Source organism: Gracilinanus agilis, chromosome 2 (assembly GCF_016433145.1).
Source record: "Gracilinanus agilis isolate LMUSP501 chromosome 2, AgileGrace, whole genome shotgun sequence".
Taxonomy (NCBI): domain Eukaryota; kingdom Metazoa; phylum Chordata; class Mammalia; order Didelphimorphia; family Didelphidae; genus Gracilinanus; species Gracilinanus agilis.
Genome location: NC_058131.1, coordinates 254,100,019 through 254,121,869, shown reverse-complemented (window position 1 = coordinate 254,121,869; position 21,851 = coordinate 254,100,019). Strand labels below are relative to the sequence as shown.

The 21,851-nt window shown below is 39.7% G+C and overlaps 1 long non-coding RNA gene across 1 annotated transcript; it reads right to left on the bottom strand.

Moving 5' to 3' along the window:
• Positions 1–11,021: 11,021 nt before the first annotated feature.
• Positions 11,022–21,526, bottom strand: LOC123235081. Its single transcript, XR_006505364.1, has 4 exons — positions 21,259–21,526; positions 17,246–17,351; positions 14,849–15,050; positions 11,022–12,467 (listed from the first exon to the last, which is right to left on the bottom strand). It is a non-coding gene; the product is annotated as an uncharacterized LOC123235081 (long non-coding RNA).
• Between the last annotated feature and the right edge of the window lie 325 nt (positions 21,527–21,851).

Sequence of the window (21,851 nt, the reverse complement as noted above, 5' to 3'; positions counted from 1 at the left end):
TAAGGACTAGACCATGGAGGTTAAATGACTTGCCCAGGGTCACGTAGCTAGGAAGTGTCTCAGGCCAGATTTGAATCAGGACCTCCCATCTCTGGGCCTGCCTCAGATTATATGTATTTTGAAATCATTGTCTTTTGAGTTTGTATTTTGATTTTCCCTGTCACTATAGTAAATTTTTATGGTGGTGTTCTTTTGTTGTTCTTGTTTGTTCATTTTTCCAACCTATTTTTTGGTTTTGAACTTTATATGAAAAGATGGGGCTCTGTTCCTCAGGTAGGAGTGGGAGAACACTGTTCCAGACTTTAGCTTTTTTCACATTGCTGTTTTCAGAGCTAGTTCTGGGAGTGCTGAAGTTTTAAGTGATATGATCTCAGGAGAGGTGTGGTCACTGATCACTTGGCCTGCACTCTGTTCCTTCCCCACAAAGGACCACCAAATCCTTCTAGCTGCAAGCAATACTACTCCTTTAGGTCCTTTGTGACTTTTCCACCCTGGACCTATGACCTAAAAGTGGATATAGGTAGTGGAGTTACCAAACAACACCCTGTCCTACTCCCAGTGCTAGCATTAATCTCTTTCTGACCTTTAATATTTTGTTTTAGAATTCCCAAAGTTGTTATTGCTGCTATTGTAGATACCGAAGATAGCCACAAGGAACTCATGAATAAAATGCTATCCATAGCCAAAGAAAGAGCTATTGAAATCTGAATATATTTGTGATATGCATCTTCTATCATGACATGAACAATATGAAAATATGCATGAAAGTATGAGTATAACCTAATTCATCTCAGGAAGAGGAGAGGAAGAAAATCTGAATTTTAAAATATCAAAAAAATTGTCAAAAATTATTTCTACATGTAACTGAAAAAAAGCTAGAATGTTTTAAAAAAGGAAATAATTATCCTGGAAAGAGAGGGAGAAAGAGATGAGAGAAAAGATAGTGGAAGAAGAAAAAGAGGTAACAAAGAAGAACAAACAGAAAAACAAGGAAAAGGAAAAGAGCATCAAGTTGATGGTGGGCCAGGGAGAGACCACTCAGGTAGAATTGTATAGTTTCTAGGACCTGGTACTCTTGGTTGGCTTTCTCTATTGGTCTCTACATTCATCTGTGTTATATGTCTCTCTGGGGAGGTTTTGCATGCAGAGTCATGATGTAAGCTATTCAACGTTTTGAGTACATATAGTTTGACCAATAATGACTCTGTCTCAACTTTAGCAGCAGCTGTGTCTGTAATAGTCCTAACCAAGGGCATCTTTACTTTGTTAGACATGCCTGTGATGTGGAATGTCTGTGGGCCCAGAAAATCCCTTCAGGCAGATGAGAAGAGCAGTAGCCTAAGCCTTAGAACCTTTGGTTTGGGGGAGGTGGTAGTTATTCACCTCACTGACTCTGTCCTTCTTAGCATCTCCTACATGTACCTCAGCAAAAGAGGTCCAGACAGTGAAGATGAGCTAGCAACTTGCTCTGCAATATCTTCATTACCATAATGTTGGCATGCAACAAAATCTATGAGAGCCATTGGCAGTAGCATCCAGATGTGTAAGCCACAAAGTACTACATGGAACATCCTGGTGCAGCATTAAAAGGGGGCTTTTCTATGGCACAGCTGGCCATCCATAATGCTTTTGTCATTCATCAGCCCGAAGCATCTGGTGTGGTTGCTGTCAGCCTGGGATTCTCAGACAGCCCTAATCTCACGTAGCTTAATAATAGCACAGGCTTGCCAGACAGAGGAGAGAAAAAGAAAAAAAGGGGGAGAAAGGGAAGAGGAATGTATTTCACCCAAATTAGAACATGGAGATTCCAAGTCATGTAATCAGGACAGAGTCCTTGAGGGCAGGGATTATTTTTGCCTTTCTTTGGACTCCACAGTGTTTCTCACAGTATCTAACAAATAGTAAGTACTTAATATATTTTTGTTGACTGACAAACTGACTGTAGTCAACTCATCCATATCCCTGGGAAAATCACTGTAGGTACAAAGTAAGGTGAAGTGTCATCTTCCCTGAAAACATAGTTCTGTAGAAAGAACCCTAGAGTTAGGAGACTTGAAGTTAGTTCCACATCTGCCATGATCCCTTTAAATGACACTGGACAAGTCCCTTCATCTCCCAGAGCCTTGCTTTTCCTCTCAGTAAAATGGAGACAATAATGCCTTCTCTGACAACCTCCCAGACTGATTGTGAGAATTACAAGAGAGTAGATGTGAAATAACAATGGAAACTAGTATTTTTATAGCACTTTGAAGTTTGCAAAGTATCTTAAAAAAATCTCATTCAGTCCTTACAACAACTTAGAAGGCTATTATCCTCATTTTACAGATGAGGAAACTGAGGCAGGGGCAAAGTGACTTGTCTAGAGTCACACAAATAGAACTGAGTCCTGGAATTGGATTTGAACTCAAGTCTTCATGACCCCAAGCCCAGCTCTTTATCCACTGACAGAACCATCTAGTTGCTTCCAGTGCCTGGCTCATAGTATGTGCTTAATAAATGATCACTAAATTGAAGGATGGTGAACGAAAAGAACTATAGTTATTGGAGAGCTTGATATTTTTAGGTCCCTTCTTTTCTCTAGATGGATATGGCTATCCCCCCTTTTTCATTGCTTGGACAATAGCTAGAAGAAAGATGGTTGTCTAAACTGTAGAGTGGTAGTATTCTATCAGTCTCCAAACCCCTTGACATGCTTACACTTGATGGCTCAGAGTTCAGGATCACCTGGTTAAAAGGCAAAGGTTAGAGCTGTCCATTTGCTATATGAGAGTGGTCTCATACATGGTCTATGCTGGCCTGGGAAGGTCAGTGAGTAACTGCCAGTTTTGCACACTCCAGTATCAGGAGGATTTCTGGGAGAGAGAGAGAGAGAGAGGGAGAGAGAGAGAGAGAGAGAGAGAGAGAGAGAGAGAGAGAGAATGGAAGCAAAAGCTGAGTTCCAGGAAAAGTTGTACTTTCTCCCAAATCTGGGAAAATGTTATTCCCAAACATGACCACAAGGTGGCAAAGTGGGTTTGTCCATGAATGATTCCGTCTGGGGGTCTGGAGTCTGTCAGATGTTCTGGGTGACTATTAGCAATCTGAGAGTAGGCAAGACCAGAAAGGAAGGCTTCTAGGAGACAAGATTTCTGGGAATAAGATTATTCTCTTTGTTCATTTCAATGTAGTTTTCTTATTTTTTGAAGCACTTTAAAAGTATTTTATTTTTTCCCCAATTACATGTAAAAACAATTTTCAACATATAAAAAAGAATTTTGAGTCTCAAATTCTCTCTCCCTTGCCCTACCTCCCAAGATGGTAAGCAGTCATATACAGATTTTACGTGTGCAGTCATGTAAAACATTTTTCCATATTGATCTTTTTGTGAAAGAACACTTGATCCACCCTTCCCCTCAAAAAAAATTAAGAAAGAAAGTAAAAAAGTTTGCTTTGGTTTGGATTGAGACATCAGTTCCTCCTCTGGAAACAGATGGCAGTTTTTTTATCCTGAGAGCTTTGAGATTGTTTGGGGTAACTGAGAATAGCTAAGTCATACACAGTTGTTCACTGTCTAGTTTTCCTGTAACTGTGTATAGAATTCTTCTGGTTCTGTTCACTTCACTCTCCTTCAGTTCATTTAAGTCTTTCCAGGTTTTTCTGAGCTCCTCTTGCTCATCATTTCTTATAGCACAACAGTATTCCATTATAAGCATATACTATAATTTACTCAGCCATTCCCCAATTGATGGGTATCACCCTCAATTTCTAATTCTTTGCCCCCACAAAGAGAGATACTTTAAATATTTTTATACATATAGGTCCTTCCATTTTTTATTTTGTGTCTCTTTGGGATTAATGGTATTGCTGAGTCAAAAAGTATTTACTGTTTTATAGCTCTTTGGGCATAGATCTAAATTGCCCTTCAGATTGTAGAATCAGTTCACAACTTTCCCAACATTGTCTCAGTTTCCCCACATTTCTTTTAAATTTTGTTGCTTTCCTTTTCTGTCACAATAGCTATTATGATAGATATGCAATGGCACCTCGGAGTTGTTTCAATTTACATTTCCCTAATTAATAATGATTTATAGCATTTTTTGCATGACTATAGAGAACTTTAATTACTTTGTCTGAGAACTGTCTGTTCACATCCTTTGACAATCAATTGGGAAATGACATATTCTTATACAATTAAATCCTTTCTTTATGTATTTAAGAAATGAAGCCTCTCTATTAGAGAGATTTGCAAAAATTTTTTTACAACATTATGATTACTATGTATTACTCTCCATTCTGTTTCACCATTTAGTTTCTGACCACCATATTCCCCAATTTGCCCTCTCTTCTATCAGCCTCGCTCCCTTCTCTTATCCCCTTCCCCTCCTGCTTTCCTGTAAGATAAGATAGATTTCTATGCCCAATTGATTGTTTATATTCTTCCCTCTTTGAGCCAATTCTCAAGAGAATAAGTTTCACATTCTTTCTTCTCTACCTCCTGCATCTTCCCCTCCACTGTAAAAATTCTTTCATGCCTCTTTTATGTGCAATTATTTAGCCCTTTCCATTTTCCCCTTCCCAATGAATTCCTCTTTCTCATATTTTAATTTCATTTTTTAAATCATCCTATCATATTCAGTTCACACCCCTTCTGTCTATTGTTATGTTGATCTTAACAAAGATATTTGGGAAGCTGAAGAGATGACCTGAAACTAGAAACCTGCAGGTCTCACTCCTCCCACACACACACAGGCTAGAGTGAGTAGGGAGGGGTAGGTACTCCTTAATCTCACCCCTCTCACCAAGCAGTTGGAAATCAGTTGGAAATGGAGGCTGGACAGATGTCTTCTGACAAGGCTCATCAAGGCAAATCTCTAATGATGTTCACTTTCTCAACTTATATTCCCCACAGGTTTGACTGAGGGACAATAGGAGAAGCTTGATGTCTTGTAGTTATCAGGGACAGATGAATCTAACTTGTATGGGCCGGACAGCTGAAGGAAACTTAGCTGAAGTTGGATATAAGTATTCCCAGAATAATAAACAGGCACTGCTCCCAAAAGAAGAAGATTTACGGATAAAAGAGGAAGGGGAACCAAAGGAAGGGGTTTCAAGGATTTGAATAAGATCTGGGAAGCCCTGAACTATTAGGTAGAAACTGCCCCTCCCCCCCAGGAGGGAGTGGCAGACTTTTAGCTAGCTTGCCCTCAAGCCTATAATTATCACTTCTAATATCTAAAATAACTAAATAACAATTGTGCTGTTGCTGGAAACGACTAGTTCAGCTAAACAGGCAAACTGCAAGAAGAACCAAAAGTCTTTTGCCCCAAATGGCCTCCAAAGCAATCCCAAAACCAGGAACAGCAAGCAGAATACTGACCTGCTCACTTTAACCCCCAGGAATCAACTGTCTAACTGCTTTCAAACTGTCCCCTCACCCAGAGTTCTCCATGGTGGGGTCCCCTGGAATTCTGGGTGAGGCTTGACCCTGTATCTTACAGGAATTCCACCCTGCCATTTTCCATGTTACACTATGCATACTCCTTCTAAATGTCCTAATAATGATTAAGCTCTTAGGAACTCTAAGAATCATCTTCCCATATGTGAACAGTACAACCTTATTGAATGTCTTTTGATTTCTCTTTTCTCTTTACCTTTTTATGCTTCTCTTGAGAGTCAGATTTTCCATCCAATTCTGGTCTTTTCATCAAGAATGTTTGAAAGTCCTTAATTTCATCAAATACCTATTTTTTTTCCTCCTTGAAAAATTATGCTCAGTTTTTCTGGGTAATTCTTAGTTGAAATCCCACCTCCTCTGCCCTCTGGAATATTCTATTCTAGACCCTCCAATCTTTTATTCTAGAACAGGGGTCGGCAACCTTTTTGGTTGTGAGAGCCATAAACACCACATTTTTAAAAATGTAATTTTGTGAGAGCCATACAGTGCTCACAGTGCGCGCTCCTGTAACAGTGCCTGAAAAAAATTGACTTTATGGCTCTTGGAGAAAGAGCCATATCTGGCCCTCAAAAGAGCCAGATATGGCTAAAGAGCCATACGTTGCCAACCCCTGTTCTAGAAGCTACTAAATCATGTATTATCTTAACTGTGGCACCACAATCTTTGAATTATTTCTTTCTGGCTGCTTGTAATATTTTCTCCTTGACCTGGGAGTTCTAGAATTCATCTATAATATACCTGGGAATTATCCTTTTGGAATCTCTTTCAGGAGGTGATTAGTGGATCCTTTCCTTTTCTATTTTACCCTCTGGTTCTAGACTATCTGGGCAGTTTTCCTTGAAAATTTCTTGAAAGCTGATGTCTAGCTCTTACTTTGATCATGGCTTTTAGGTAGTCTAATAATTCTTAGATTATCTCTCCTAAGTTTATTTTCCAGGTCACTTGTTTTTCCAATGAAATATTTCACATTTTCTTCCATTTTTTTCTTAAATTTTGTTTGATTGTTTCTTGATGTCTCATGGAACATTAGCTTCCACTTGCCCAATTCTAATTTTTGAGGTATGATTTTCTTGAATGAGCTTTTGTACTTTCTTATCTATTTGGCCAATTCTGTTTTGAAAAAGTTCTTTTCTTCAGTGAATTTTTTTGTGTCTCCTTTTCCATATGACCAATTCCTCCTTTTAAGTTCTCTTCAGTGCATTTTTCTTAATCATTTTTCATTTGGTCAATTCTTCTTTTTACACAGTTCTCTTCACTGGATCTTTTTGTCTCTTTTACCAGTTATCCAATTCTGTTTTTTAAAGTTTTGATTTCTTCATTATTTTTGTGTGTGTGTGCATCTCCTTTACCAAGCCATTGGCTCTTTTTTCATGGTTTTCCTTGATCACTCTCATTTCCTTTCACAATTTTTCTTCTACTTCTCTTATTTGATTTTCAAAATCCTTTTTGAGCTCCTCCATAATTTTTTTTTGTCTTGAAAGCAGTTAATATTTTTCTTGAAGGTTTTTCTTTCATAAGTATTGGTTTTGTTGTTTTCTTCTGTGTTTGTGTTTCGGTCTTCTCTGTCACCAAAATAATTTTCTATGTTGAGTTTCTATTTTGTTGTTTGCTCATTTCCCAGTATTTTTCTTTTTCTTTTAATGAAAAACCCTATTAATGTTGGAATCTATAACTATGGTGAAGGGAGCACTGTCCCAAGCTTCAGGTTCTTTGTGCAGCTGCCTACAGAGGTGACTCTGGGGATCTATAAGTTTTCAGTTCTTCGAAGGTGGTATGATCTGAGGAGAGGTGTGCTTAATACTCTTCCAATCTATGTTCTGGTCTATGTGTAACCAAAAGCAATCTTTTTCACTTTGGAACTGTAATCAGGTTCCCCTACTCCCTTGTGACCACTAGCTCTGGCAAGCTCCTCACCCTAAGACCATGCCCCAGACTATGACCTAGTTCTGTATATGGGCAATGGACAAGAGCCTTGCATCCAGAGCCAGCAAAGGGAACTCTGTAATCTTTTTTTTTTAAACCCTTACTTTCCATCTTGGAATCAATACTATGTTTTGGTTCTAAGGCAGAAGAGTGGTAAGGGTAGGCAATGGGGGTCAAGTGACTTGCCCGGGGTCATACAGCTAGGAAGTATCTGAGGCCAGATTTGAACCCAGGACCTCCCGTCTCTAGGGCTGGCTCTCAATCCACTGAGCTACCCAGCTGCCCCCTCTGTAATCTCCTTCTGAGAAGTTGTCCACACCTCCTCTTCCCTTACCATCTATGGCTGAGAGCTCTGGAAGCTTTTGCTACTGATTCAGCAGCCCCCAAGGCCCATTGCCACAGTGGGACCTGCCTTGGCATGCTGCTTTGCACTCTACTTCCACCCCATTGTACTAGATCTTTCATGCCTGTCTTCTAAGTTGTTTTGGACTGAAAAATTATTTGATTCCATTTTTTTGTGGGTTATACTGCCCCAAAACTCATTTGAGGGCATAATAGTTTTTTGAAGGGTAATTTTAGAGATTAGGTGGGTTTGTGCACCTTCTCTGCCATTTTGGCTCTGTCACCTAAAGGAATCTCAATTTTGAAAAATCCACTCTCCTCAACCCCCTTCTTTAATGTGCTCATCCCAGACAAAGAACAGGAGACCTCAATCTATTTGCTATGGAAGTGAAGCTACCATAGTTTAAGATGTAAATTTGTCTAAACTTCTTCACATCAACATGTAAAATGGTTTTATGGATGTTTAAGTGGGAAGACCTGCTTAATATATCTTAAGTGCAACATAGATAACCATCTAATAATATAGAATAGATGGCTTTAGTGTGGCACACATTATCAGTGAGATAATTATCTCACCTGGGAGCTGGCCCACCTTTTATCCAAGAGAGACTAATTTCTTCTTTGGGGTAGAGGAAGAAGAAGGCCATAGCTAAACATTCATTCCTTCATTCCCCTATATCTAAGCAGGGTACTGGGCTAGAATTATATCTATTATACCTCAAATATTTGTAGTACCTGGGGGAACAATGCCTTTTCGGAAGTTCAGTAAAAGCCACTTTCCCTGATTGCTCCCAGAGAAGGGTAACAGATTGTTCTGTCCAGCTTAGCTCCAAATATTTGTTACACAAAAAAGATAATCACAGGTAGAACTTAATTTCATATATATAATAAATGTATACATGTATTTATATAAATACACATAGATCTAGGTATATATGCATACGTGCACTTAAACAAAAACAATTGCCAGACTTACAGAACACTAAAAGGAGATTCTCCATGAAACTGTGAATCTCAATTTCATAACTGCCTTTTAAATATATATAATATTATACATAATAAATTGTACACATTCAAAACTATCCTGCTTGTTTGTTCTATATTCTTTCTTAATTTTTTTAATGGCCTCCTTTACAATGCAGGAACTGATGCAGAGTGAAATAAACAGAACTGGGAGAGCATTATATACAATAACAACAATATTAGATGATGATTATCTGTGAAAAATTGGCTGCTCTCAGCAATGCAGTGATTTGGGACAGTCATGAAAGACTTATGATGGGGAATGCTTTCTACCTCCCCAGAAAGAACTGTTGGACTTGTCTTTCACATCAGTGTTTTTATGGTTTTTATTAGGGGGTTTTGGTTTTGTATGAGTGTGCTCTTATAACAATGACCAATATAGAAATGTGTTTTACAGCACAATAAAAATGAAAAAAATTTAAAAATAAAATAAAATGGCCTCCTTTTGGTGAGGGGAATCATTATGGATAGACTTCTCTCCTTTTCTTGTAGCAACCCAGAGCCATTAAGAGAGAGAGAGAAAAAAAGAAAAGGGGAGGAAAGGGAGGAAAAACCCTTTTAATAAATAGGAATAGTCAATAAAAATGAATCCACGTGGCATCTAGAAAAGAGTGTTTTTTTGTGAACCTCGTATCTACTACTCTCTATCAGGAAGAGGCTATCGGCTTCATTACAGCCCCTCTGGAGACATCATTGGTTGGTTGTTACATTGGTAAAGTCCTTAAGTCTTTCAAAGTTGTATTTCTTTACAATGTTACTGACCTTATATAAATTGTTCTGGTTCCATTCATTTCGTTCTATATCAGTTCATGTTGCACAGGATTCTCTGAAATCCTCTCCTTTGATGCAATAATATTTCAAAGGCATACCCTTTGCCTAAGCTTCTCAAAGGATCCCCATGCTTTGGAGCAATGTGCATGGAGACACATCACCTCAGCCAAATCCTCTCTACAACATTTCAGGTATGCCATGTTGGCAAGGGACAATAGCTTGAGATCTTGATGCTGTTCAGGCCAAGAGGCTAGGTTGGGGTTGCTCCTAGTCTCAGCAATAAACTTTGCCTTCTCACTAGGGGTGTAAACCTCAGATAACAACAATTCAACGTCCTCAAAGGTTGGATTGTATAATCTGACAGCCCTTTTATATTCTTTTATCGAGTTATGTGGGTTTGTGTAGAATTGGGGAAACTTCCTCTTTAAAATCTCCAAATCACTCCCTGAGAATGATTTATAGCCTTTTACATGTACAATCCCTGAGTCTGGTTAAATTATAGTCCTGTCCATGATAGGTAGAACAGTGACAGGAGCTGCTTCAGCCCCTACAGCTTGTTGTTCAGTGGTGGTAGTCAGTGGTCTTTTGTTTACTATCCTCCTTCTTTGGCAAAACTGTTCCCTCTATAACCTCTAGCTGCATGATGGTTCATGCACCTAGCTTCTTGCCTTCCCTAATCTGTTTGTTTATCTCAATTAGAGCTTTCATTTGTTCAATTAGTGTTTCCAGAGCCGGGTTTGTCACTTCTGCTTTTCCAAATGTAAAATTAAAAATCTTTCCCAATATCATGAAGGCCCCATAAAATGACACTTTCATGGCCATCTCTCATGGTACATAGGCCAGAGCTTCACCCAGGGGTATGGTCAGCCATTGATACAAATCATAGACCCTGACAATTTCCATGAAGAACTGAGGGATTGTCAAAAGCCATAGAGTTGAACATGCCCTCCAAAGACTATACAACAGTACTGCAGAGTACCCCAGAGTAACAATCACCCTATTAATAAAGTTGGCCATGATGAAGCTTTTTACTCTCAGGTTCAGAAAAAGAAATCCTAGGCTGACTGGCCAAACTGTGGGATTAGGGAAACTGTAAGATGACAGGGGGTCAGTGACAATCAAGTCTCCCTAATCCCTGGTCTTTGGAGAGACATACACACATAGGCGGGCTTGACTGAATGGGAGGGGCTAGAGCTTGTGGAAGTGCTCCTTCACCTCCCCCTCCCACTAAGCAGTTGTAAGTCAGTTAACAGTTTGGTAATGGTGGACAATCTGGTTTGATAAATTCTGGGCCAAGATGGTAAGTAGGGAAATGCTAAACTCCTTATGATGATATCTTTCTCTGAGTTATTTCCCCACAGGATAGAATAGGTGAAGCAATTCCCTGGCTCAGAGGTTAGGATCAATTTAAGAGCTACAAGTAGGAGGAAATTGGTTTATTGAGGTTGTGAGTATATCCCCAAAATATCTATATCCAGACACTGTTCCTAGATGATAAGGGTTTAATGATATCAGGAAATGGGAAGAGGGAAAATGGCTTAGGATTGATAGGTAAGGAGAAAGCTACCTAATACAGTTATGTCAAATAAGCAGCCCCTCCCCCTAAAGGGGGAATGTATCTTGATCTCCTCTTTAAGCCTCTAAATATTCTTCTTCTAAACCTAGATAGCTAAACTAAGGTAGACTGTGGTATTGTTTGAAAGGTCTAACAAAAGTAAAACAGCTTTGACCGCCAGAGACTAAATGGCTCAGCTCAGAGCCGCACAGATTACAGAGATAGCACCCAGATCAGGATCAGGACCAAGGACCCAAGACCCAAGACCCAAGACCCAAAACCCAAACTGCAAACTGTGTGACCTGCCTTTTTATAGCAGGTCTCCAACTGCCTTTAACTGCCCCCTCTCAGAGTTCTGGGGGGGCACTATGGAATTCTGTGCTGCAGCTTGAGCCCCTCTTAGCAATATGGATAACACAGTAAGCAATTAAATTTAAGTGACTTGCCCAGTGTCACACAGCTAGGAAGTATCTGAGGCCAGATCTGAACCCAGGACCTCTGTCCCAACTCTGAGGTTTTCTGACTACCTTGGAACTTTCTCAGGGGAGCTTCTGCTCTTGCTGCCTCTTGATACAGTACATTGAAAGCTATAGTCTCTGTATACTCTAGGGTCCCCCTTTTCTAGTGGCTGAGGGCTTTTGTCTGATGTTTTTTTGCAGCTTAGGAGTGAAAAAGATGACATTCGGTTTAGTGTGAACAGGACTTTGCTGGAATAACATAGAGTAGCTGGGCAGCCTAGACACTCACTCACTCACTCATCTTGACAAGCAATTTAAAACAATTATATTTATCAGAGCAAACAGTGAGACAAAAATTGGAGAGGTTATACAAATTAATGTACATGACACATCACACAAGAGTAAATAGGTCCTTTGACTTGGGAGTGACATAAAATTTTAGCTGAACCAAGAAGAGAATCATTTCACTGAGAAAAATCAACTCTTCATAGTATCTTGGTATGCAGGAAATGGGAACCAAGGACATATTGGAAGCCCCTTTCCCCCCCACATGTCTTTAGTTCCAGGAACATCCCCATCATCCATTCAAAAGTTTGTGCCTTCTCTATCTAGCCCCTCTTTCTTGAGTGACACCTTGTTCTTTCCAATGTCTCCAAAGTCTAACTTCAGAGGTATTCAGCATCTCAGCTTTAGAAATTTCTCAGGTAATCAAGAGTCATGTCTTCCTTTATAGATGCTGCCTAGGACTGTCCTTTAGGGAAGCACCCAACCTGCCTGAGGCAGGAAAGTGGTGTAACATTAGAATTTTAGGTAGATAAGACACTTCCATTTGTTCCCATTAAAATTCTCCAAAATATAAAGCGACAAAAGTGTTCTCTTTGACCACAAGATGGCGAACTACAATCTTTTTTTTTTTTTTTTTTTTTTTTTTTTTCAAGAGGAGATTTTAGTTTGGTGGGTTCTGTAGAAAAAGAAAAAAAGATTTTGAGAAATCTTCTTATCTGTTCCCCTGTCTGAACTCCTAGACCACCCCCATAGTCAAAGGTATTATTATGGCATGTTATCATTATCATCATTATTTTTTTTAAACCTCAGGGGAAACAGATTCAGCAAACTGCCAATAAGTCTTTCAAGCTGCATTCTGGTTAGGGTTTTGTAGCTTAAATGTTTCAACTACATTGAAGAACTCAACATAAGAAAGGTTTTTTTTTCTTTCTATAAGACCTTGTCACTCCCAAAATATTGTAAGCTCTTTGAGGACAGGGAAACACCATGGTATAGTGGAGGAGGCAGTAGGAAAGAAGTACCCACTCAGTCTAAAATGTGCATCAGGGGAGCAGCTGGGTGGCTCAGTGGATCGAGAACCAGCCCCAGAGACAGGAGGTCCTAGGTTCAAATATAGCCTCAGACACTTCCCAGCTGTGTGACCCTGGGCAAGTCAGTTGACCCCATTGCCTAGCCCTTACCACTCTTCTGCCTTAGAGCCAATACCCAGTATTGACTGCAAGACTGAAGGTAAGGGTTTAAAAAAATTTTTTTAAGACTTACATCAGTCCTTTAACCTTCCTTGCCTTCAACTTCTTTATCTACATAATGGGGATAATAATGACTGTCCTAAATGCATCACATTATGAATAGCAATAACTTTGAATCTATACCAACCCCAGAATTTATTTTTTTCCCAAAAACCCTTACTTTCTGTCTTAGAATCAATACTAAGTATCAATTCCAAAGCAAAAGAGCAGTAAGACCTAGGCAATGGGGATTAAGTGACTTGCCCAGCTAGGAAATGTCTGAAATCAGATTTGAACCCAGGACCTGCCATCTCCAGACCTGGCCCTCTCTCCACTGAAGCTATCTAGCTGCCCCTAAAATTTAAATTCATTAATTTCTCCCCCCTAAAACCAAGACATTTAAAGAGGGGAAATGATTTACCATCCCATCATAAGGTCTTGCACTTAGTAAGAACTTAATAAATATTCTTTAATGAAGGTGTAAGAGTTGAGGGCTAATCAACTACAGGTGGCATAAAATTCGTCTCATCCCATAAATGATACGAGTGAGTGCCCTGCTCTCTAGACCTGAGACTATAAAAAAAATAACAGCTTTCCCTAATATTAGTATTGGTGGTAGAAAAAAGCATGAATAAGCTGGCCCCCAGGTGGTTGAAGGAAGTAACAGAAGATGGATCTAAGAGCCATGAAAGCTTAGTTTTCAGGTATATAAAGTGTATTGAATATATGAAGTTTAAGCAGTGTGTGTGTGTGTGTGTGTGTGTATGTCTTCAGTGTGATAGATAAATGGATGTGAAATGGATGTGTTTGCCAGCATGAGCTGTAGGTTAGTGCTCTTGTAAGTGTCTAGAAGAGCAGTGAGTTAGTGCATGTGTATGTGTAAATGTGTCCCAATCCTGGATCTGTTTAAGAGTGTATTTGTCCTCCAGGTGCCCTAGAAGGCTAGAGAAGTTATATGTGTGTGGGTGTGAGAGCTCATGGGCTCACATATGGACCCCTAAACTGGTACCCAGTAGAAAACCAAGCAGTCTAAAAGCTTCCAGAGATAATTCTTGAGCCTGACTCTGCAGGAAGATGATGGGCAGGGCAGCTCAGAAGACAAATCTTTGCTACTTTCACTAGTGAGAAGAGTCAGATCATCATAAAAATCTCAGTTTAAAGGGATTTCAGAAATCATCTAGACCAGTAATGGGCAAACTACAGCCCTGGGCCAGATGCAGCCCCCTGAAATGTTCTATCTGCCCCCCCAACATTATTCCTAATCTGATGAATACAATGAGTAGGATACAATACAATGAAACTTTGAAAGAGTTGCCTTAGAAACAGATTGACAGATGAACATTTCCTTTCCTTTGGCCCCTTCTTTAAAAAGTTTGCCCATCACTGATCTAGATTATTCTCAGCCTGAACAAGAGTCTTCTCTACAATGGCTCCAACAAATGATTTTTTTCCTTAAAGATTTCTAGTGACAGGGAACTCCTTCCCAAAGCAATCTGTTCTAATTTTGGATGTATCTAATAGGTCCCCTTGGGCATCTAGGTGGCATAATGGATAGAATGTGCTGGTCTTAGAGTCAGAAAGATCCATTTTCCTGAGTTCAAAGGCAGCCTCAGACACTTATTAGTTGTATGACCTTGGGCAAATCACTTCACCCTGTTTGTCTCGGTTTCCTTATCTGTAAAATGAGCTAGAGAAGGAAGTGGCAAACCACTCCAGTGTTTTTACCAAGAAAATTCCAAATGAAGTCATGAAGAGTTGGATATGACCAAACAACAGCAGCAACAACTATGTCTTTCCACGTTTTCTCCCCAGGGGTCATAGTCCTTACCTCTGGATCCAGGCAAAATAAGTATAATCTCTCTTCTACATGACAGAACTTTAAACCTTTGAAGATAGCAGTTCAGTCCCCCGACTCCAAATCTTCTAGTCTTCAGGCCAACTATGCCCAGTTCCTTCAAATAGCCCGATTTAAGGCATGGATTTCAGTCTCCCCTTTATCCTGGTCACTCTCTCAATGATTAAAACAATCACTACAACAGAAAAAGCAAGCAAGCTAACAAAAGGAAACTCAATACTATTTATGATAATAACCAAAGCTTCACCTGGAGGAAGAGATAAGAAAATATACCTCTTTCTCTTCTTTGAAAAGAGGGCGACTAGGGGTATCTAACACTATTTATAAAATCAGACCTACTGATGAATTGTTTACTTTTACTGAACTGCTCTTCCTTGCTGGGTAAGTATAGTGGGAGATATATTTGGAAAGAAAGATGATATAAATAAAAATTTACTTATTTATTAACAAGAAACAACTGAGCAGAGAGCACTGTTTCAGGTACCAGATAATTTTTTTTTCAAGATGCTACCTATATCTTCATCTAAGTTATTGATAAGTATGTCAAGGGAAGAGAAACACAGAGATAGGATGGGACAATGGAAGGGACGTTGACTCTGGCATCAGTTGACTCAGGTTCAGTTCTTATCTCTCCTGCTTATGACCCACATGGCCCTGGACCAATTGCTTAGCCTTTCAGGGCCTCAGTTTCTGCCTCATTCTGGATTTTTAATCTAGTGCAGTGATTCCCAAAGTGGGTGCTACCACCCCTGGTGAGTGCTACAGCGATCGAAGGGGGCGGTGATGGCCACACTTTTTTTGTATTACATTCTATTCTGAGTTTGATAGTTTCATAATTTCCAGGGTGTGCTAAGTAATATTTTTTCTGGAAAGGGGGCGATAGGCCAAAAAAGTTTGGGAACCACTGATCTAGTGTAATGGATCACTCCACAACCTGAGGATTCAAATAAACAGTATTTTTACCAAAAGGATATTCTAATACTATGTTCCTAAAGTAGTCTAGAGCAGCCCAGGAAGATAAAAACAGATACTAGCTATTGGCAAAAAAAAAAAAAAGATTAAAAATATTAGGAAAGAAGGTTCACTAGAATCTCTGGCACACCCCACTGTAGTCCTAATTTTTTTTTTTTCATAATCTTGTCCAAACAACCCACAGCTGGTCCCATGCTGGTAAATGTTTAACAACCAGGTCTCTTGAAAGGAAAAAAATGTGCACAGGATTCACTTTTAAGTTTAGCTACATTATTAACATGTTCTCTAAAACTTTTTTAAGAATAGACAGTCAACAATACAATCAGTCAAATCCTACTTTGTAGCATTTACCAAGTTCCAAAGAATAAATGTTCATACTGAAAATTTGGTTCCAATCTACCCCTGATCCTAGATCAATCCACCTCAGGACAAAGGGATCCCAGATGGTCCCAGGTTTGTACCACAACTTCTTTGCAACAATCTATGGGGTGGGGAGAACCTTCATGGTTCCACCAATATCCCAGCCCATAATGGTTTCTCATCTGCAAGATGAGGAGGTTCAACTAGAAAACCTTTGAGTCCCTTTTACCTCTAAATCTATGATCCTAGATTCTAGAATCCTCTATCCTTTTCTTATAGAAAAATAATGAGAGACAACATAATGGATTGTTTGAGAACTACTGATACCTCTGATATGTTTTAAAGTCAAGGGAGAGAGCCCAGGTCAATCATCTCTCTACCCTTCCCCTTTACCCCGTACTGTAATTGTAAAGAAGCCAGTTAGGGATGTTTGATAGAAGGGAGATAGAAGAAGGCAGTATGGTGAGTCTCTCCCCTGGGGCCAAATATACCCTGGGAGGCTTTAAGGGGGTGTGTAACATGGAAAATGGCAGGGTGGAATTCCTGCAAGATACAGGGTCAAGCCTCACCCAGAATTCTAGGGGACCCCCCCTGGAGAACTCTGGGTGAGGGAACAGTTTGAAAGCAGTTTTAACAGTTGATTCCTGGGGGTTGAAGGGAGCAGGTCACTTTGCTTGCTGGTCCCAGTTTGGGATTGCCTTGGTGGCCATAATGGCAAAAGCCATTTTGGTTTCTTCTCAGGAGTTTGCCTTTCTAGTGGAATTAGACCTCCTTGCAATAGCATTTTGTTATTTATTTAGATATTTAGATATTAGAAGTAATAATTACAGGTTTGAGGGCAAGCTAGCTAAAGGTCTGCCACTCCCTCGGGGGTGGGGGATAGGTGGGGAGGGGCAGTTTCTACGTAGCAGTTCAGGGCTTCCCAGATCTTATCCAAATCCTAGATACCCCTTCCCTGCCTACTCTTCCCTTCTTCTTTATCAGTAAAAGCTTCATCTTTTAGTAGTTGTGCCTGACTATTATTTTGGGCATACTCACAGCTACCATAAAGCTTGGTTCTTTTCAGTTGCCAGCCAAAGAAGTCAGATCCTCATCTGTCCTTAATAACAATAAGACATCAAGCTTCTCTGTCCCTCAGTCAAATCTGTGGGGATTATAAATTGAGAAAGTGAACTTTATTAGAGATTTGCCTTGCTGAGCTTTGCCAGAACAACACCAGTCCTGCCTCCATTTCCAACTGATTTCCAACTGCTTAGTGGGAGGAGTGAAGAGTAAGGTGTACCTACCCCTCCCTACTCACTCTAGCCTGTGTGTGGGGGAACCACCCCAGAGAACTCAGGGTGAGGCTTGACCTTGTATCTTGCAGGAATTCCACCCTGCCATTTTCCATGTTACAGGTGTCACCCTGAAACTGGGTGACCTGGATGGTTATACCACCCCACAGGGGTTGGGGGCAAGGCTTCCCTATAAGATGAGATATGTGGTACCCCAATCCGATCCTGAATAAGGATGGGGTTCACATAAACCTACCCTCGATCAGTTAATTTCACAGCGCAGGGTCTGGCTTTGAGATGGAGGCAGCCAGAGCAAGCTGTGGTCCCCCTATCCCTTGTTGTCTCTCAGGCACTCTGGAATGCTATCTGACTGATGAATGACCTTTATTATTCACAAATCAGGGATTGGGGAAAGGGGTGAAGGGCAGAGGGATTTTGGGGGTGTCCTCTTCTCTATTCCTATGGAGTCCATCTCTTAGGTGGGAACCTTAAAGACTTCCACTCCTAAACTTCTCCCCTCATCCCTTCTCCTATTTTTATTTCTATTTTTCCATTTCTATCCTTTTCTATAATTGTAAGTTTTGACTAAAAGGGGGTCTCTCAGCAAGGTTGCGTAATGGGAGAAGGAGACTAAGAGATCGCTCCCAAAATGGAGTCTAAAAACTTAGGTAACTCTATTGTTGAAGTCTTGATGGGTGGGATGCAATGGAATGGCTTTGATCAGGGAATCAGGGTTTCAGTTTCCAAAGAAAGAGCCTCAGGAAGCCCTAAGGACTGGATCCAAGCTGGGATGTCCACCTCCTTCCTCTCTCAGTCCTCCACCCAAAGACCTCTCCTCTCTCTTCTCTCTCTCCTCCTTCCGAGCTCTCCCAGAATTCTCTCTGGTCTCAACTGTCAGCAACTGTCAGCAATTGCTTTCTCTGGCTCCTTTTGTCCCATCCCCCTTGCACAAATCCCATCCTTACAGTACCCAACTACATAGACTTAACACATCAGAGAACCTTATACCTTTTTCTCCTCCTCTCCTTAGCTTCCTCTTGAGTATTGTCTTCCCTCATTAGCTCCCTGAGAGCAGGGACTATCTTTCTCATATGTGTGTCTCCAGTGCTTAGCACAAGTCTTAACATATAGTGGGTGTTTAAATGTTTGTTGACCAACTGGACCAGGTGATGATTCTAGGGGGGATTTGGGTAAAGACAACTGGACAGGAATCTCATGAAATGAAGGAGCATGGATTGGTTTCAACCTGTGCTTTTGAGTATAAATTAGGATAATTTATTATATTATATTATGAATATATAAATACATATATTTATAAATATATGCACATTTATAAATATATGCAAAATAATGTATATTATAATATATAAATATACACAAACATGCATATATTTGTGTATATAAATATATGTATATTTACAAATATATAATAAATTATAAATATATATATATAATAAATTAAGGATAAATAAAAGTATCCATCTTCATATTTATTGTTTTTACCTTCACACAACTTTGTTGTCTCTCATATGAGAGAGACTGTCAGCTCCTTCTGAGCAGATATTATTTCATATGCTGTATTTATATCCCTGGCATTTAGCACAGTGGCTGCCACAGAGAAGACACTTAATAGAATGCTTGTGGATGACCTTCGCTATTAGACTGTATGTTACTTAAGGACAGGAGCCTTGTTGTCTTTGTTTCAGTCACCTTGCAAGGATTCAGGACAGGCTTGGGGATGGAGAATTGATATTGTTGCCTGCTCACTGAGCCTCTGCATGTTAGGTGGCTGATAGATCTCTCTGTGTTGGGGCACAGCGAACTTCTGGAAGGGATAGGGGCAGGTACTAGGAAGGTCCTTCCAGCACAAGGTCCCTGTACCAAGGGCTTTGCCAAAAGATGTGCAAACTGCCCAAAGCCTCGTGCTAATAAGCCAGTTCAAGGCTGCTTGAGGTTTTTTTTTCCTGGCATTGTCTCTAGCTTAAATGTTTAATCATCTCCACAGTTTAAGCATTTACCAAGGATCTGGCCATGCCCCAGGCTCTGACGCTGCTAAAAGATGCTTCCTTTCCTGTCACTGGGTTAAACATTGATTGGCTCTAAACCAGCTATGCTCTTTCTTAATGTCACACAGAGGGAATATAGGAGAAATGTGAGCCACTCCCCCTCCAAGTTTTTTTCCATTTGATAAGTGGATGGGCTCCCTATATTTTGTCTTAGAAATTATCCAGTCCATTCATAAATAAATTTTTTTCTGATTAACAACCATTTATTTTCTCTGCCTCTCATCCCCTCCCTCAACACACACACACACATATACATTGCATAATTAAAAAAAACCTAAAACCAGGGACAGCTAGATGGCTCAGTGGATTGAGTGCCAGATACCTCCAATTGCCTAGCCCTTACCATACTTTTGTCTTGGAACCAATACATAGTAATGATTCTAAGATGGAAGGTAAGAGTTGAAACTGATAATAATAATTAAAACCTTCATAGCAATATTCATAGTCAAACAGAACAAATTTCCAAATTGGCCACGTTCCACATTTCAATTCCATTTTCTCACTGGTAGGAGGTAAGTAACATGCCTCATCTTCAGACCTCTTTAGAATTCTGGTTTGGCAAGACATTAATCAGAGATCTAAAGTCTTTTAAAGTTGTTTTTCTTTATAATGTTATCATTGTGTAAATATTCTTCTGGTTTGCTCTCTTCACTTTGTATTATTAGGTCTAGTTTTCTCTGAAATTGTCCCTTTCACAATGGCACAATAATATCCCACTACATTCATTTGCCACAATTTGTTTTACCAAGAGGTGTGGATCTCCTTTATTTCTAGTTTTTTACTACTATGAAAAATAGCTGCAATAAATATTTTTGTAGGTATTTATCCTTTTCCTTTGATCTCTTTGGGGTACATATCTGGTAGTGATAGTGTTGGGTCATAGTATATACAATTTAGTGATTTGGGGGCCATGGTTATAAACTTCTTTCCAGAATGGCGGTACCAATTCACAGCTTCACCAATTGTACTTTAGTGTGCCTGTTTTCCCTCACCAGTAGCTTCATCCAACAAGTCATTTTCCTTTTTTAGCATCTTTGTCAGACCAATAAGTGTGAGGTAGAAACTCAGTTGCTTTAATTTACATTTCTCTATTACTTATTTGGATCATACGATTGTGGATGGCTTGGACTTCTTCCTCTGAAAATTGTCTATATGCTTTGATTATATGTCTATTGGGAAATGACTCTTGGACTTAAAAATTTGAATCGGTTCCTTAAATATCTTAGATCTGAGAACATTGTCAGAGAGACTGGCTGCAAATATTTTCCCCATTTACCTGTCTCCCTTCTAATTTTAACTGCACCGGTTTTGTCGTCTAGCACATTTTAAAGATGAGACCCAGAGAAGGGAAAGAACTATATATACCCAACTAATCGCGTTGCTGCAAACATCAAATGTGACAATATATGTAAAGTATTTTATAAATGTTAATGTGCTATGTAAATGTCAGCAATTATTGTCATCACTTTCATCATTATTATTGAAGGTCACACAGGAAGGCTGAACAGGAGTTTTAACCCAGGTCTTGTGATTCAAATTCTAAATGTTCTTTCAGTGGCTCCCCATTGCCTCTAGTTGGCACATCTGAACGCCTCTTCCTGGCACTCAAAACCCTCCATAGTGCATTCCTAACATATTTTGATTAGACAATTTTGACTCTCAGCACTCTCTCACATGAAACCCTTGTTCTTCCCAGACTAGTCTTCTTTACCTTTATCTGCATATACTGAGTTGATTCCTACTCATGTTCATTTCTGAATATACTCTTCCTCTGTGGAGCCCTCCTAGACTATTTCCAGCACACTCTCCCCAACCTTCTACAGTGCATGTGGTCAGCAGTGCATTCTTGGATGCTGGTACTTGCATCATTTTGTAGCGTTATCCAAATATTCATCTCATCTCTTCTTTAAGACCAAGACTTCATCCAAAGAAGATGCCTTGTTTTCTCTGCCTTTGGGTTCTTTAAAGGACTGAGCACTTTTGTCTGTAGGAGATAAGTTTGATGGGAAATGAGAATACTACATCAGGCAAGATTTAATAGCAGCTTTTCTCAGAATCTCTGGTTTCTGAGCAAAATCCCCAATGCCTCTTCACCCCTGCCCCACCAGTGTCCATAAGGCATAGAGTATTTAGAGCCATAGTTATATTCTAAATCTTAAAGGATTTAGAATAACTCAGAATGATTTAACCCCTCCATGACTAGAAAGAACCTCTGGCACATTTGCAATAGCACAGACCTTTTACCTGAAAAACAAAAATTTTCAAGCCAAAATCATATCTGAGCAAATTCTTTCATGATTGGTA